The sequence below is a fragment of the Meriones unguiculatus genome, assembly GCF_030254825.1.
Source record: "Meriones unguiculatus strain TT.TT164.6M chromosome 13 unlocalized genomic scaffold, Bangor_MerUng_6.1 Chr13_unordered_Scaffold_37, whole genome shotgun sequence".
Taxonomy (NCBI): Eukaryota; Metazoa; Chordata; class Mammalia; order Rodentia; family Muridae; genus Meriones; species Meriones unguiculatus.
Genome location: NW_026843647.1, coordinates 4,779,392 through 4,795,926, shown reverse-complemented (window position 1 = coordinate 4,795,926; position 16,535 = coordinate 4,779,392). Strand labels below are relative to the sequence as shown.

At 40.3% G+C, this 16,535-nt stretch overlaps 1 pseudogene; it reads left to right on the top strand.

The window, feature by feature from the left end:
- Positions 1–1,550: 1,550 nt before the first annotated feature.
- LOC132650956 (zinc finger protein 135-like) overlaps positions 1,551–16,535 on the top strand; it is a 31,977-nt pseudogene continuing 16,992 nt past the window's right edge.

Genomic DNA, 16,535 nt, shown 5'->3' with positions numbered 1-16,535 from the left:
ACACTAGCAGTCTGGGTAAGTCTATGTCTGTAAGAGACTGACAAGTGAAATGACATGACATTTTGGAGCAGCAAGATTTTCTAAATACAGCACAATGTCTTTTTTAGCATGTGTGTGTGTGTGTGTGTGTGTGTGTTTATGATGCAGGTGAAGCATAGGGAACACGTAGGAAGGTTAGAAGACAACTCTGTGCAATCATTTCTTGCCTTCCACCTTTTCATAAATTCAGGGATCGAACTCAGGTCTCCAGGCTTGCCCAGCAAGAGCCTTTATCTGCTGAACCATCTCACCGACCTGCAAGCAATTCTCTTAAGTGACCTCAATTAGGCAGTAGTGAGAAAAAAATGTGAAGGATCCCTTCTCTTAAACAAATTCTTAGGGATGAATAAATAATAAAAAGTGATGAGAAAAACATTAGTACCCTAGTGCTACCAATGGCTAACAATCAGCGAAACACAACCTAAGCACCTCCGGAAACAAGGGGCTGCAGGGCTGGTAGCTAAAATTCCTTGCAAGTGTAAAACTGGATTAAATCTGAAATAAAAGAGCTTTCCCAGCTCTACAGTAACCTTGTTATTACATCCTGATTATCTACACATAGCAACGCAAAGAAATACAAATAGGAAAATAAGCCTGCATGAACCCTCTATACTCCTGGTTGTGCAAGTCCGTCAAAGTATAAACAGCAGTGTATCTACCAAACTGTTACTTATGAAGAAGTATCTGATGAATAAAGAGAACAATTAAATCATGTGAAAGCTAAGTGAGAGAGAGCACCTGCAGTGGCTGTCTTTACTTAAGAAGAGTCACTTCATTCTGGAATGCCTGCACATACGTCCTGAAACAAATGTTCCTAGAAATGTACTCGGATCCTATGGCCTTTCCAAGTACCCAGCATTCTTTGGACCTGGATGTCCAAGCGAATCCATCCCACCTCATCCCCAGGGCAGGCGGGAGGCAGCACCGGATTCTCTGTACTTCCTTTTCGGGAGGACTGGCCCCAGCTTCACTCTTCCTCAGGATGCAGGACACAAGTGTATCCCTAAGAATTCCACACAGTGTGCTCCTGCCTCCCAACCCTGGCAGCACGAGGGCGCGGTCCCGGGTACCAGCAGCCTCCAGAGAAGCTCTTGTCGAAGGCTGGCAGGTTCTCCCCGCCAGCTGCAACGCCGCCGCCTAGCCCTGGCCTCTCCCTGAGACCGCCGTCCTGTGTGTCCCTCACACAGGCCCACAGCCAGCCAGGCTCGGCCGCTTCGTGATGGCCGACACCCGTGGACCAGCTGTTCCTCCCCCGGGAGACCCAACCCTCTCTCCTCCCCACCTCCCAGCCGCGATTCCAGGCCCAGCACCACCTAGCCCACTGGATGGCTGCTGGGGGCGGAGGAGGAGCCCAGAGGCGGAGGCAGGGGAAGAGCCCAGCTGGGGGGCGGAGCCCGGGGGCGGAGGAGGAGCCCGGGAGAGGAGGGAGGCGGAGCCCGGGGGTGGAGGCGGAGCCCAGGCGGGGCCGCCCCACACCCTTACCTGGCTTCTCCTGGTCTCAGCCTACTACAATGAAGCTGTGCCAAGACCGCTGCCACCACGCCCGGGAAGCAGGTTCCCGTCGCCGCCCTCGACCCTGTCGCCCACCAGGCCAGGGACGAGCTCAGCGTCTGTAGCCATAGCAATGGCGCTTGCATCATGCTTGACAATGGAGGCGCGCACTGCGCCTGTGCCGCGCCTCAAGCAAGCCCCACCCGAGTAGGTTCTGCCTTCTGGGTCAGGCGCTGTGAGGTCTGAAATTTCTGAAATCTTGTTATTAATTTTACAGGACAAAAGGATCTTTGAGATAAGTGTACATCAAATCCTTTCTCTCCTGTTTTCAAACCCCTTGTCTTTGCTACTTTTCTATCACTGTGCTAAGATATCATGACCACGGCTGCTTATAGAGGAAACAGTTGGTTGGGTACCTAGAGTTTCAGAGGGTAAGTCCATGACCATCATGGAAGGGACCATGGTGGCAGACAGGAATGGCAGGCAGAGCACCCGAGAGAACAGTGGCTGAGAGCTTACATCCTGATCTACAAGTATGAGGCAAAGAGCTAACTGAGAATTCTGTGGGATTTTAAAACCTCAAACCCCACCCACAGTGACACACCTATTCAACAAGAGCATACTTCCTAATATTTCCAAAACAGCTCCATCAACTGGGGACCATATTTTCAAACATATCATTCAAACAACTACACTCCTCAATAGCGTCCTATGTAGCCAGGAATTAAGATAAAAAATGTCAATGTCCAAAAGCATCCCAGACACTCAGATTCTTGTGCAGTTTTGTTGTTGTTGCTGCTATTTTGTTTCTGAGACAGAGTTTCATATAGTCCAGGTGGATGTTCATTCCTGACCTTCCTGATGCTCCATTTACAAGCATGTGTCAATATACTTCCTTTATGATCTTGTTTATTTTTGTATATTTTTGCTTTGTTTTGTTGTTGTTGTTGTTTTGCTTTTCAAGACAGGGTTTCCCTGTGTAGCTTTAGCTGGTCTGGACTCGCTCTGTAGACAAGGATGGCCTCAAACACACAGAGATCCAATGGGTGCCACTATGCCTGCTGACCTCCTTTTTTGAAGGGGAGTATTTTTAAATTTTGTGTAGATCAGTGATAAGAGTATTTTACTTGTATGAATCTAAGTGTACCACATGTGTGCCTTATATCCCAGGAGGTCTAATGGCATCAAATTCTCTGAAACCGGATCTAGAGAAGATTGACAGCCACCATGAACATGCTGAGAACTCGGAAAAAAAAAAGCAGAGAATGTTTTGTTGTGTTTTGTTTTAAGATTTATTATTTATTATGTATACAATCTTGTGTTTGCATGTACACCTACATGCCAAAAGAGGGCACCATATTTCATTATAGATGGTTGTGATCCACCACGTAGTTGCTGGGAATTGAACACATGACCTCTGGAAGAGCAGCCAGTGCTCTTAAACTCTGAGCCATCTCTCCAGCCCCAGAGAAAGTATTTTTCATCACAAAGCCATCTCTTCAGTCCCTCTAGCTTTCTCTTCAATTATTATTATTATTATTATTATTATCATTATTCCTTTCTTCTTCCCTAGTATGTTGCAAACAAATTCACCTTCTTTCATTTCCCCTACTGAAATAAAATGTTCTTACCTCTAGGCCTTTGAATATATATATTCTTTATCCTTTTTGGGGTGTTAAGCACCTCTTGCTTTTCTTTAGGTTTCATAGTGTAATTTATAGTGATGTATGCATTTCTATGCATGGTCTATAGGTTTATTTTTGGTGGATTACCCCACAAGACTGTAAGCTTATAGAGAAAAAAATGATGTTTGCATGAATCATTTTTGTGTGTTCAGGACTTAGCACAGTATTGAGTGCCTAATTTACAAGCAGTACCTGTCTGCAGAAGGACAAATAACATTTTAAACAGTAAATGCTATTAACAAAGTTTTCATAATCTGATGATAGTACAGAATTCCCACCTAGAGGATGGGAGCACTTAGCATTTTATTTGTTAATGCCAACCATTGTGCCATTTGTAATAAACTTCTCCTGAAGTATTTTTTATCTTTGTTCTGTTTCTGCTGTTAGTAGGACAGCCTCTATGTCTATTGCCTTCATTGTGTTCTCTTTCATTTATCCCATAACAAGTTACTTTCTTTAAGCTTTAGTGAGTTTTAGCATCTGGCTTTATCATATGCAAAGACTGTCTGTTTCTGTCTGTTTTGTACAGAAGCTAGAAATATAGCTTGGGGGTAGAACATTTCCTTCACATATATGAGGTAAAGAAAGAGGAGGAAGAGGAAGAGGAAGAAAAGGAACAGGAGAAGCAAAGCATTGCTTTTCTTTATGCAGATGCTCTGTCTTAAATACAGGGGTTAACAGTCGTCCTGTCTCTGCCTTCCAGATAAGATAGAAATTACAGGTACATCAACAGTGTTAATTATTTGGTGTTAGTTTTTATCGTGGTCCCTCTCCTGACATTTGCTATATACATGCTTACACAGAGTTGGTTTTATGTACATGTTCATTTTCTGAAAAGATTCTATGTTTTCATTAGGTTTTATGAGAGGTCAGGTCCTCAGAAAATGTCCTGGGCTTTGCATAGTGCCATACTTATCCCTAGAAGACCATATCCACAAAGCTGATTGTGTCTTCTCTGTACATTATTAGATGTTATGACTTCAGGATGCATCTTGAATCTTGTTTTCAAGAGCATGCTGTAAACAAGCCTTAAGCTTAACAGACATTTTGTTCCTCATGAAAAAAGATTTCATCATAAAATGACCTGTTTGAAAAGATCATCTGAGATCATTGTACAATGCACTCAGTTACTTTCATTTTAGTCACTAACATTATTAGTACTGTTTATTGTTTTTCATTACTTTTCTAAAGACCCAAGTATGATGACCCTGGTGTAATGGACTGTGGACACACTATTAACTAAGAAAATAAAACAACACATTCAAAACAAGCAAAACCTCCAAATGTTGATAAGAATTGGGTCTAGATTTAGGGCCCAAAAATAATTCAGTTGAAATGTAAGGAAGACATTGATACACAATTATTCAGCAAGATTTTTCATCATATATGTAAATATGATGAAAGGATTTACACATAAACACAACTTAAGAATTCTTGGATACACAAAAGGTGAAAATTCATTAAGCAGTAATTTTTTTTTCCTTTTTGTTTTCTTGCCAGGAAGATTTTGAACATGTTCTTTCCCTCTCCCCATTCCTGTACTCTTTCCTCCCCTCACATCACCTTCCCATTCCTCTCCTTCCTTGCTCAGTGTGAATTTACAGTGTACTTGAATGGATGCAATTCTGCAAAAGCATTGCCAAAAGGACCTCTGCCACATCACTTCTAGACCTTGAACCCAAAATGCATTCTAGCTATTTTTTTGCTTACACTGGTGATGAAGTTAGGCAACTGGGGGATGGTTAGATACCCAGACATGGTTATATTCCTCATCTATGCCCCCTTATGTTCTTTTCCACTTTGAGGAGCAGTTTCACAGAAGTTCCCCACCCATGCAAACCACAATCATACATGTGCTTTCTAGAATTTCTAACAGAATTCAAGTTGCCAGTCAGAGGCTTCACCTAAAAAAGAATTGGCATGCCAAGGTGCTCAGGTGGGTAATCTTGGCACAGTGCCAGTACACTGGCACATACTGAAGAGCTCAGTAGAACCAAGCCTTTTTCTTTTGGGTTCACTTCCTAGTTGAGGCCACCTATGTCTCAAAAAGAAGAAATTTGAGGGATTAGGGATGTAGCTCAGTTGATAAGTGGTAGAGTAGAAGGATTAGAAATTCAGGGTCATTTTATAGATGTTTAGTTTCTGGCCAGGCTGGGCTACAGGGGACCCGAACCAAATAAAAATAATAGTAATAACCACAATACATTTTGTCTAAGAGCATATTTGATGATCATTGTTCCAAGCTAGAGCTAACCCCAGGTCATCAACTTTCCTCAGAGAGGAAGCAAAGGGACACAAAGGTTCAGCCCAGAAAGATTTTCTGCACACAGACCCCTATCCAACTGAGCCTTTCCAGCCAACAATGTGGAAATGTGTGCTCCCACTGGCAACCAGAGGTCTCCCAGCTTATAGTGCTGGGTGCATGGGGCAGTCAAAGTCACCGTGGAGCACAGCTGTTTGGTCACTGGCCCACTGAGACTAACAGAAGCAAACAAAACCACAAAAGAACAACACAAGAAAAAAAATGTACTGGGTACAATGCGCTCAAAGAGAATGGAAGAAGAAAATACCAAAACTCAGAACAGTGGCCTATCTCTGTACGGGCCCTCTATCCTGTTCCATTAGTGGTGGCCTACCCCCAAATCAGGCTCCACCCAACTTCACCAGGATTTGGAATGGCAACCTGCATTCAGCCAGACCAGAGAATGGAGCAGCAACATACCTCTTGATCTCTCCAAACAAGAGGCCAAAGCACCAGCCAAACTCTTCCTGACCAGGGACCACAGGAGCAGAAAATTTCTGCCAGATCAGAGTCCAGAGCAGTAGCCAAGCTCTGCCAGACCCGAGGTCAGAGTAGTGGCTAAGCTCTGCCAGACCAGAGACCAGAGAACATTGGCAGAGGTGCCAAGCCTGGGGCTCCACATACTGTATCCACCCCTTGGCACCTCCTTGCCACTCTCACTGGAGCCTGTGGAGCATGGATCAAGCTTCCCTGAAATGGGAAAGAATCAAATCTAGAGGGATAGAAGGATTCTGTCCCATGTCCTCAGTCATTCCCAGAGACAAAAAAAAAAAAATGGCAGCGACAGACAAAACAGTTAAACAAGACACAAACAGATAGATCCCATAGCTTGTCAGCAGAAAAATACACAGAGCCAGACAGAAGATCCCACCACTCCTGCAGTGGAAAAAATGAAAGTAGGATATCAGTGAATCCCTGATGCAGGAGATACCTGCATAGTCCTTGTCCAAGTATCCAGAGATCACAGAAAACTGGGTACTCTACCACCCTTTACAGATAGGGGCACATTCATCCTCTCTGAGGTCCAGAGAACACAGAAAAGTGGATGTTCAACTCCCTTTACAGATGTGACCCTTCAAGGGGGGGCTGGAAATCATCCCATACCATCTGTGGCCCACAGTTGTCCAGAGCATCAGCTCTAACCTTTCTGATCACACAGATTACACATTTTGCCTCGAGTCCTGAAAAAAGAAACTACAGAAACACAGAGACAGACACAGAGAGATACTGACAGAGTGCTCACTTACTGGCTGTTGTTCAGCTCCATGTGCCTGAGGTGCTTGGGAGACTTGGGAATCCAATATGAGAACCCATATGTTATGGCCAGCACTTCGGGTCACCAAAGATCATCAGGAGCTGGACCATATATGCAAGAGCAAAGAGTTTTATTTGGGCTTAAGCTGGGTCTCTCCATCATTACCAACACAGTGGATCAGAGAGGAGAGCCCTGAGCAGCACCATGGCAGGGTTTTGATTGGGGTTTTAGGAAGGACCAGAAAGTTCCAGTGTAACAGTTACACGATTGGGTGACATTCAGCAAGGGCAAGCTTTTTACAAAGTGATTGGCTATCTAACATAACTAACATTGAGCAAGCTATCTCTAGGCGTCAGGAATGTTAGGTATTTTCTGTGTCATTGAATCTTCTACTACAAGGTTGGTAGGGTGCTCAGCACAATTGTCCCACTTTAAGATACTTTTCCATCCTTGTGGTTATCCTCAGGCTGTTCCTTGGGTAGGGGATCTTATGACATGGCCCAATTCTTGGTGACCTTGGGATAGAATCACTAGTCTGGTGACCTTTAGGTGACCTTTTTTAGTCCTAGTTCCTGGTGATCTTTGGGGGTGTCAGGTAGGTTCTCTAAGTTCTAAAAGATCCATTTGGATTTTGTGGGGGTTGTAAATGATATGTCCTGTGTCAGAGAGCACTCCAATATCAAGCTATGATATAGAAGAGTAGAACTGATGATGTAAAGGATGTACTATTGCTGAGAAACTAGAATTTAGCCGAGGGAAGACTGCCTGTAAAACACTCCACAGATAAGTAGTATGCTAACCAGGCCTGTTAGAGATTAGGATCAGAGGATGCACATGTTTGCTGACCAGGATTATCTAGAAATGTGGCAGGATGAGGTTTTTTAATTTGTAATTTTCCAATGTGTATTTATTAATTCATGAATGCCAATGAAAGCAGACCAGATTGGTGGGTGTACAATTTGGGTCCGGTAGCTTGATCCAGTGAATATTGATTTTTGATTTAAGGGACTCTCCTATGCCCATATGGACAATCCTCATTGACACAGTTCTGTCAGTTCAACTTTGAGACACAGGCTATTGGCTAAAGCTGTGTCTGTCAGATTACAGGTCTCAGCAGCTAATAGTCTACACGGGGACAACATTAAACAGTATCTTATTAATGGCTTTCCCTCTACAAGAGAATGGCCTTCAAAGTTATGTTTTTCAAAGTCAGTATGCCTATGCGTATTTTTCAACTAAGAGTTTAAGACCACTGGCTGCTCTTTCAGAGGTTACAAGTTTAATTCTCACCAACCACATGGTGGCTCACAATCATCTATAATGAGATCTGGTGCTCTCTTCTGGCATGCAAGTGTACACGCATGCAGAACACTGTATACATACTAAATAAATAAATCTTTAAAAAGTCAGTTGTTAGTATGATTAAATTTTATTTTGTTGATGCATCCCTGCTTTAGTCTCTAATTAGTAAATATTTTCTGATAATCCCCAGTCATTAAGAATTTCATTCCTTTTCCTCTAGTGCTTTGATATTTATGTTTAAAGTAATGTCTCCTGTAGATCAACATTTCACTTGTTATGTAATTGAGACTTTCTTTGAACACAGAATGCTGCTCCTATTGCCCAGTGTCTAGAACTGCAGCTCTTTTTAGATGGGCCCTGACTTCTGAGTGTGAAGTAAAAGAGACCAATGAATGTGTGTCCACGGAACACCCTGAATTTTTAGAGGTGGGCATTTACAAATAAAGAGGGACCTGTGTAAGAACTGAGTTCACTGACCTACTTTGAAGCTTGTGTAGTCACAACACAGAAAGGGAGAGGGAGAAGGGAAGATGGTAATGAGTCAGGGAATCAATGTTAGACGGTCAATAAAAGTGAAAACTGTACATTTGGGAGCAGTCAAACACAAAGGGAATCAAGAATATGGATTAGTTGGTGAACTTGTTTCTGGGAAACAAATTTCTAGAGTTGCATGAGTTCAAATAACACAGACATTCTGGACAAACTGCTGTGGTAGTGACTAACAGGTATGTTTCCTCTCCCGCACCCCCATTTGAAAATGAACAACCTGAGAGAAAAGGTATGAGTAATACTTGGTGTGCTCTAATACATACTTGAAGTACCTGAAGAATATTGGACCATAAAGCCATTTTCAACTTTCAAAAATAATTTTTGAGATTATAATGAAATTGTTTCAAACTTCTCATTCCTCTCTACTCTTACGTCTCAAGTGCTCGGATGAATGGTTATGGTGGCTACTTAAAAATCAAATAGACATGACTGTCAGGTTCTCCCAGCATCCCTCAGTCCTTACCTGTTACAAGGTATGGGTGTCAAACACACATTTCTAGCCCAGGAGTTGAGCTGCCCTCCTCCCAGCTGTCTTCCTTATGTATTCTAACCATTTTGGTTACCTGGTCTTTTTCATTTATCATTTTTCCTCCTGGCTCTGTGTTCTGGCTCTCCACTTTCCTCTCTCCTCTCATCTCACATAGCTCAGGGTCATGTCAACTTTAGACTGTCCCAGATTTCCCTGTGTCTGACTATGTTCTCTTGTCTATCTATAATAAACTTTCTACTCCAATATTCCTAGGTACAGCCATATCCTTTTTGTTTTATATCTCATTTTTGTTGAGCTCTCATTAACTACTCCTTTCTTTCAAATTCATGGACATTTGTTTTTTTAATGGTTGTTACTACTTAGCTTTGACTAAAGTTTGGCTGAAGGATTTCCCAACTATGAGGTAGAGATGACTGCGTTGGACACTGATCATGTAATGGAATGTGCAACATAAATGACCTGTATCTTGGAAGATGAGCAGGTACCCTGGGAAAGCGGAATATTGTATTTTAAAACATTTCCAAGATGAGGATGTTGAAGATATTTGATCCCAGTGCGATCCCTCAGATTGTGAACTGTAAAAACCTGTGCTTTGTTTGGTGTGGTTGAGCCCTAACCCAAACCTTAATTCCAAGAACTTACAATTTATTGTAAACAGGTGATTGTGGTATGGTTCCATCAGCCCTAGAACATACCTTTAATTCAAAAGCTCTCTGTGCACAGGATTAAATAATGTTAACCCTAGGTCAAGAGGCAAAGCAAGAAACCAGCTGACAGGGATTAAAGAGTAAGTGGAACTTTCAGCTGGAATGTATTTAAGAAAAAGTGTAAAAGTGGAAGGAGTTTTAGCTTGGTAGATTTTGGGCTTTTTGAGCTTTGAGCTAGAAAGCCTGTGGCCTTGGGTTCTTTTGCCCTCCCCCCTGAGCTGTCATCTGAACTGGTGAGCATTTGGGGCTTTTTCCTCTTGGAGGTGAGGTGAGTATCAGGGTCAGATGGGTGCTTTCTTTGCCTCTCTGAACTAGCATGTTTTCTCCCCAGTATCTGGCTCCTGGATCTGTATTGGTAAAATAGAACAATTGAGATTTTCATTCTTTTATGACAACACGAAGGCTTTATGTGCCTATAGGGGTTAAAGCAAAACTAGAATGTCTCAGCTATCTGCATCATTTGATCTTTTCATCCACTGGTAGAGGAGCTACGCCTGTCCTGAGACTCAGCTGTGTTGTCCAAGGTAATGAGGGACTCTGGGAAGGCCTAGCAGTCAAAATCACCAGTGGGAATTAGTTTACAGGTTTGTTCTGGGATTTTCCTCTAATGTAGCTGTAGAGAGCTGTGAGTGGGAACATAGGCCATGCCATGGTGAGTGTGGGGCCATTGTTCCAAGCTAGGCAGAGCAGGTCTGCTGCTGTCACAGCCTGACCTATTTTTACCAAGATGGACTGTGGTTCTGTTGTTCTCCATGTGGTGACCTGGGCAGAAACCCTTGGCCTCTGACCTTTCCTCACTATTGATTATCCAGGGAGAAGGGGATCCTACAGTCTGGGCAGTAGAAAGTTGTGGTGCTTATAATATCACTATTTACTGTGCACACACAGGCCTCGCTTTTAGTGTGCAGTAGATGCATTGGAAAACTAAAGGTCTCATTTCTAGAAATGCTGAAGTTGTATTCCATACACTGTTTTGTGTAACAAATTTCACAAATAGTTTTGAAACTGGTAGAAAAGAGGTGGAAGAGGTCATCCTTCAGCAATACTTGATTACATTTTTTTTTTTAATCTTTCAACTACCACCTGGTACAATGGCATGATTTAGTGAAATTCAGTTCCAGGGCACAAAAGGATTTTCTGAGATGCAGAATTTTGTCAGGTGTGCCTGGTTTAAGTAAGTGGATATGGCAGATTCGATATCGTTTGACATAATCCATGCAGCAGGAAACAAATATTAAAATATTCTCCAACATTGTTTTGTGTGTGAGTGTTGGCAAGGGCTGGGCTGTGCCTGAACTCACAAGAGGACATGAGGGACTGCAAGCCATAGCCCATCTTTATGATCTCCTCCATTTTCCAAGAGATTTCCAGAGCAAAAGGACTCTCTGGAAAGGAGATTAGTAGTATCTGCAGGGTCATAAATATACAAATTTAAGTGTCATATTGAGTTTGTCTTCTGTGAGTCATGAAATCTGTGTTTATTTAATTTGTATTAAACAATAAAATGCACATTTTTTGTATTAGAGTTTCCTTAGGTCTTTTCATATAAACTTGGCTATATTTTAGGCTTATGTTTTTGGCATTTTATTTTATCTCCTCATTTTTTCACGAATACTGATTTGTGAAAAATCTTGATCATTGAAGTTTGTGGTAAGTACAGAAGTCATATCATGCCAGAAAATATATGATTAGTGGCAATAGAATCATCAATTATTTTTCTGTTTTTCTCTATTTCTTACCAGGTGGCCTTTCTGATATAAGATAGAGACTTTTGGATTCTCCTTTATCAAGCACAAAAAGACCATTTGCACTTATGTCTGTAGAAGGCAGAAGAGACAACATGAAGGTGGGTGATACCACTTGGCCAGTTTACTCCTTTTTTGGACATTTTCTTTTGGTGAGCTGTCACTTTTCTTCAGAATTTTCATTTGTCCAGTGGTCTCCATATTCCTGAGTTGGATGTTTTTATTTTCCTGGAAAGATAAAATAAAAACCCTGCCCCATCCCTAATTCTGGGATGGGGTATTTCCTTTTCAGGTATATATCTAGGTTATATCTATATCTATATCTATATCTATATCTATCTATATCTATATCTATACATATATATACATATTTATATTTAGGTTATATCTTTTATATGGCAAAATGGTTTTTGGAAAAAAAATATAATCTCAATTAAAGTTAGAAGTATTTTGAAACTTTACAATTAAATATACCTTCAAGTGTATTTATTTTTAGATAACAAAGGACACTTTGAATTTCAGCCTGTCTTTTATAAGTAGCTTTTAAATGAAAGCACTGTAAATTCTATTCACCTGCCTCTGCCTTGAAGGTAGTATATAAAAGACATATGCCTCCCAAATGCTGGATAAAGTGTATAAAACACCCACTCCCCATTCATTGTAATACCTAAATTTAGAAAACAACTAATTATTAAAGAACTGTATGTCTCTGCTAGGATTAAAAGCATGGTCTACCACAACTTTGCTCAAATAATTTATCTTCACTGCAAGTTATTCCAACAAGATTGTACCCTTTGATTTTACTTAAAACATTTTAAATCTCTTACCTGTTTTTCATATGAAACAGCAAAAGTATCCTTTTTATTTAAGAAGAAAACTTTAGTCTTTATAAGTTAGTTTGGACTGAATGACTAAACTGTCTGATGAACAGTTACCTCTGCTTATTCAGGAGATCTCTACTATTCAAATCTAATCAGTTTTGATGGTATCACATTTCTTTTCCTGTTGAAAAAAATGCAAAACCTCTTCCCCAGTATAACACATATCCTGGTTTCAATTCTGAGGTCAGAACATCTTTAAAATATACAAGCTCATTTAATTCAGTGTTCTTTTTTCTCTTTTACCCAATGTCTCTTCAAAACTGTGTGTCCTGCTTAAGGACCACCTGAACATTCTGTGACTGTTCTTGTTGATACCTTTTAACATTTTCCTCAGAAGTGTTCTATATTTTATGGTTTGTTTCTGAGACTGTAGGAATGTTAATCTATGTTTTCCATTGCTGCAAAATATTACATCCTTTAAAATTCATTGATGTATTAGCTATATATGGGTTTAATTTTTCTGTTTGTCTGTCTGTCCTTATACACTTGACCCATCTTGCACTTTCTTTTATTTGAGATAAAGTTCCAATCCCTAGAAGCGGAATGTTTACTTCTTGAAGAGGTCAATCAGATTTCAAGAGTTTGGTGAAATTATAATTACATCTTTTCCTGTTTATACTAAACCTTCCATTTCAATGCCATTTATTTGTAATTTCAGCTTTGATCTTGGATCATTTACAGCAGTTTGCCAGAATACTAGTTTTGTGATCTCTCCTGAAGTCTTTTGTTTTATTTACTGAAGCATTTAGATGTGTGATTACATACAGAGAAATGTTGCTTTTGACAACAGACATTAAATCTTTTAAGTGTTTTGTGGATGAGTTTCTCTAAAGCTGACAGGACATGATTGAATTGTATTTGATACTGGGGCCTGTGGGAGGCCCCCCTATGGCATTTCCCCATGACAAAGGTTACCTTGCCTATATCTTGCTGATCTGCACATTCGTTAGTTCACAGATGGCCTTTGCCAGACCTTCTGCATATTCCAGAAGGCTGAGGCCTTCTTTTTGGACCATTTCTAGAAAAAACATTGGTTTGCCTTGTGTACAATCCATTGTCAACTGATCTTCCTACAGTTCTACCAGTGAAGATGCAGTTCAATTGTTTCTCACTGTCTACTCCTTTTGGTTACGCTTACTTATTTTTGTTCTAGAGTATTAGGTGTGCTGTTAAGTTTCTAGTAAGAAACTTCTCTGATTTTTTTCTGTATGTACTTAGTGCTATGAACTGTTTTCTGGTCAACACTTAATTTGTGTACTATGAGTTTTGATATGTTGTTTATTCATATCATTGACTACTATAAAGTCTTTAATTTCCTTCTTTATTTCATTCTTGACCCATTTTTTTATTCAGTAGAGTTGTTCAGTTTCCATGAGTTTGTAAGCTTTCTATTGTTTCTGTTATAGATGATGTGCTGCTTTAATACACAATGGTCTGATAGGATGCGGGAGGTTATTTCAAGTTTCTTTTATCTTTTGAGACTTCCAGTGTTCATTATCAACTTTGGAGAACAGTATATGAGTTGCTAAGAAGAGAATAATCTTTTGTGTTTGGGTGGAAGGTTCTGTAGATATAATTTGGGTATATTTAGTTTTGGATATTAGTTAGATGGAACATTTTTCTGTTTAGTTTGGGCTGGAAGACATGTCCAATGGTGAGAGTGATATATTGAAATCTTCTTCTGTCAGTTTATGATGTGATGCAGGCTGCAGAAGTGTTTCTTTTATAACTTGGGTGTTGTTATGTTTGGGGCATAGATGTTAAGTATTGAAATGTTATCATCTTACTGGATGATTTTTTTGAATATGTATTGTCCTTTGCCATCTTTTGATTAGATTTTGTTTGAAGTCTGTTTTGTTAGACATTAAAATTGTTATACCAGCTTGATACTTCAGTACATGTATTTGAAATATCTCTTTCCAACCCTTTACCTTGAGATAATTTCTATCTTTGATGTGAAGCTGATTGTTGCAATTAGAAGGATAGATTCTGTATTATCATCCATTTTGTGAGCCTGTGTCCTTTTATTGGTGAATTTGAGTCGATGTTATTAAGAGATATCAATGAACAGTGATTGTTATTCCTAGTATTTTGGTGGTGGTGGTAGTTTTAGCACCCTGTGTGGAGCTATATTTATAGATACATATTGTTTAAATTTGACCTTTTCATGGAACATCTTATCTTTTCCATTTGCTAATTGAAAGCTTCTGGGCACAGTTAGTAATTTGTGTTGGCTTCTGTAGGTTTTTCGAGTCAGAAGCACCCTGTCTAAGCCCTTCAACATCTATCATTTTTTATTGACAATACAGGATCAATTCCAATAGATCTGCATTTTGTTTGTTTGTTTGTTTGTTTCTTGGTTGGTTTTTGTTTGTTTTGGTTTGTCTGACTGGTTGGTTAGTTTGGTTTGTTTGTTTTCATTTGCAGCCTTTCTTAGTCTTTCTTTGTTCTGCATGTTTAGTATTTTGATTATTCTGTGGTAAAAGGACTCTTTCTGGTCCAGTCTCTTTAGTATTTTTTATGCTTCTTGTGCCTCCATAGACATCTTCTTATTTAGGTTAAGAATTTTTTTCTTGTATGATTTTGTTGAAAATATCTTATTTGATCTCATTCTTCTTTCTCTAATCTGATTATTAGCAGGTTTTCTCTTTTCGAAATGTCCCAGAGTTCCTGGATGTTTTGCGTTAGGGAATTTTTAGATTTAACATTGTTTTTCACACATGTATCCATTTCTTTTCTTTTTTTCTGTTCTTTTCTGTTGTTGTTTGGTTTGATTTTCAGACACTGTTGCTTTTTATACCCTTGGTTATCCTGGAATCACTGTGTATACCAGGCTGGCTTCACAACAATCCAGTTGCTTCTGCTTCCCTGAGTGCCGGTATTAAAGAAGTGTGCAAACACACCTGTCTTCCATTTCTCATATTTTATATTCAGTGCCTAAATTTCTCTCCTTCATCTCTGTTTTCTGTGTGAACGTTGCCTCTGTAGTTCCTTGTTGTAGTATTTAAAATTTTCATTTCCAGGATATTCTAACTTTCTGCTTTAAAAAAAATTTAAATTCTTTCTTCTTTCTTTCTTTCTTTCTTTCTTTCTTTCTTTCTTTCTTCCGAGGCTGGGATTCTCTGTGTAGTATTGGCTGTCCTGTACTTGCTCTTTAGAGCAGGCTAGCCTCAAAGTCAGAGAGAGATCTCTGCCTCTGCCTTCCCAAGTACTGGGATTACAGGCATGCACCACCATGGCCAGCTTTCTTTATTGTTTCTATTTCCCTATTTCCAAAATGTGTTTCATTCAATTGTTCTCCATTTTGCAGGGGCCTGAAGCTCAGCTTCCAGATAGAGATCATAAAGAATGGCACTTCCATTTCTCTCAGGGGCAGCTAGACACTTTAGGGTGACACCCATGTTCACTAGGCCATGGTTTGGAAAAATTTTCTATGGACACTTACAGCTAGATAACTCTTTTAGAATGAGATCGCCAATGTAAATTCAGGTGTTCCAGAGCCTATGGCAATATCAAAATGTTACCATTCTTGGTTAAGCTGCTGTGCTAAGCACCTCAGAGGTGCAGGTGAAAGTCCATGACTGGTTGCCTTTCAACCAAGACACAGGCCTGGTGAGACCCAGACCCAGTGAGGCTTAGGCCCAGTGTGCCAGAGATCAGACCCAGAGGGGGATACATGATGACTCTCAGGGGCCATGATGGAAGGCAGATGGTATCAGGTGGCATACAACCAGCCAGCATGCATGCATCCCCAGCATGTTTATTTGAAGTCAGGGATTTATAAACCTTGGGCAGAGGGAAGGATTTTGAGGATGAATGTCTGATTTGATGGGCTCTAGGGGTCAAGGATACATGGCTTACATATAGTGCTACCATGCTTCATTTTTCCATGCAGTAGCATGGTTCTATTGCTAGAAGGAGAACACAGTACTTAAGTATCCTATATATGCTGTGGGGAGTAATCTCTGAGTATAGTTGAAAGTCACTGCTTAAAACTAAGATCCTCAGCATGGTGATCCATTTCTATGAATTCCAAGATGCTTGTTGGAGCTGTTTCCTTCGCAGGAAAAGGTGTGGCTAATAATCTGC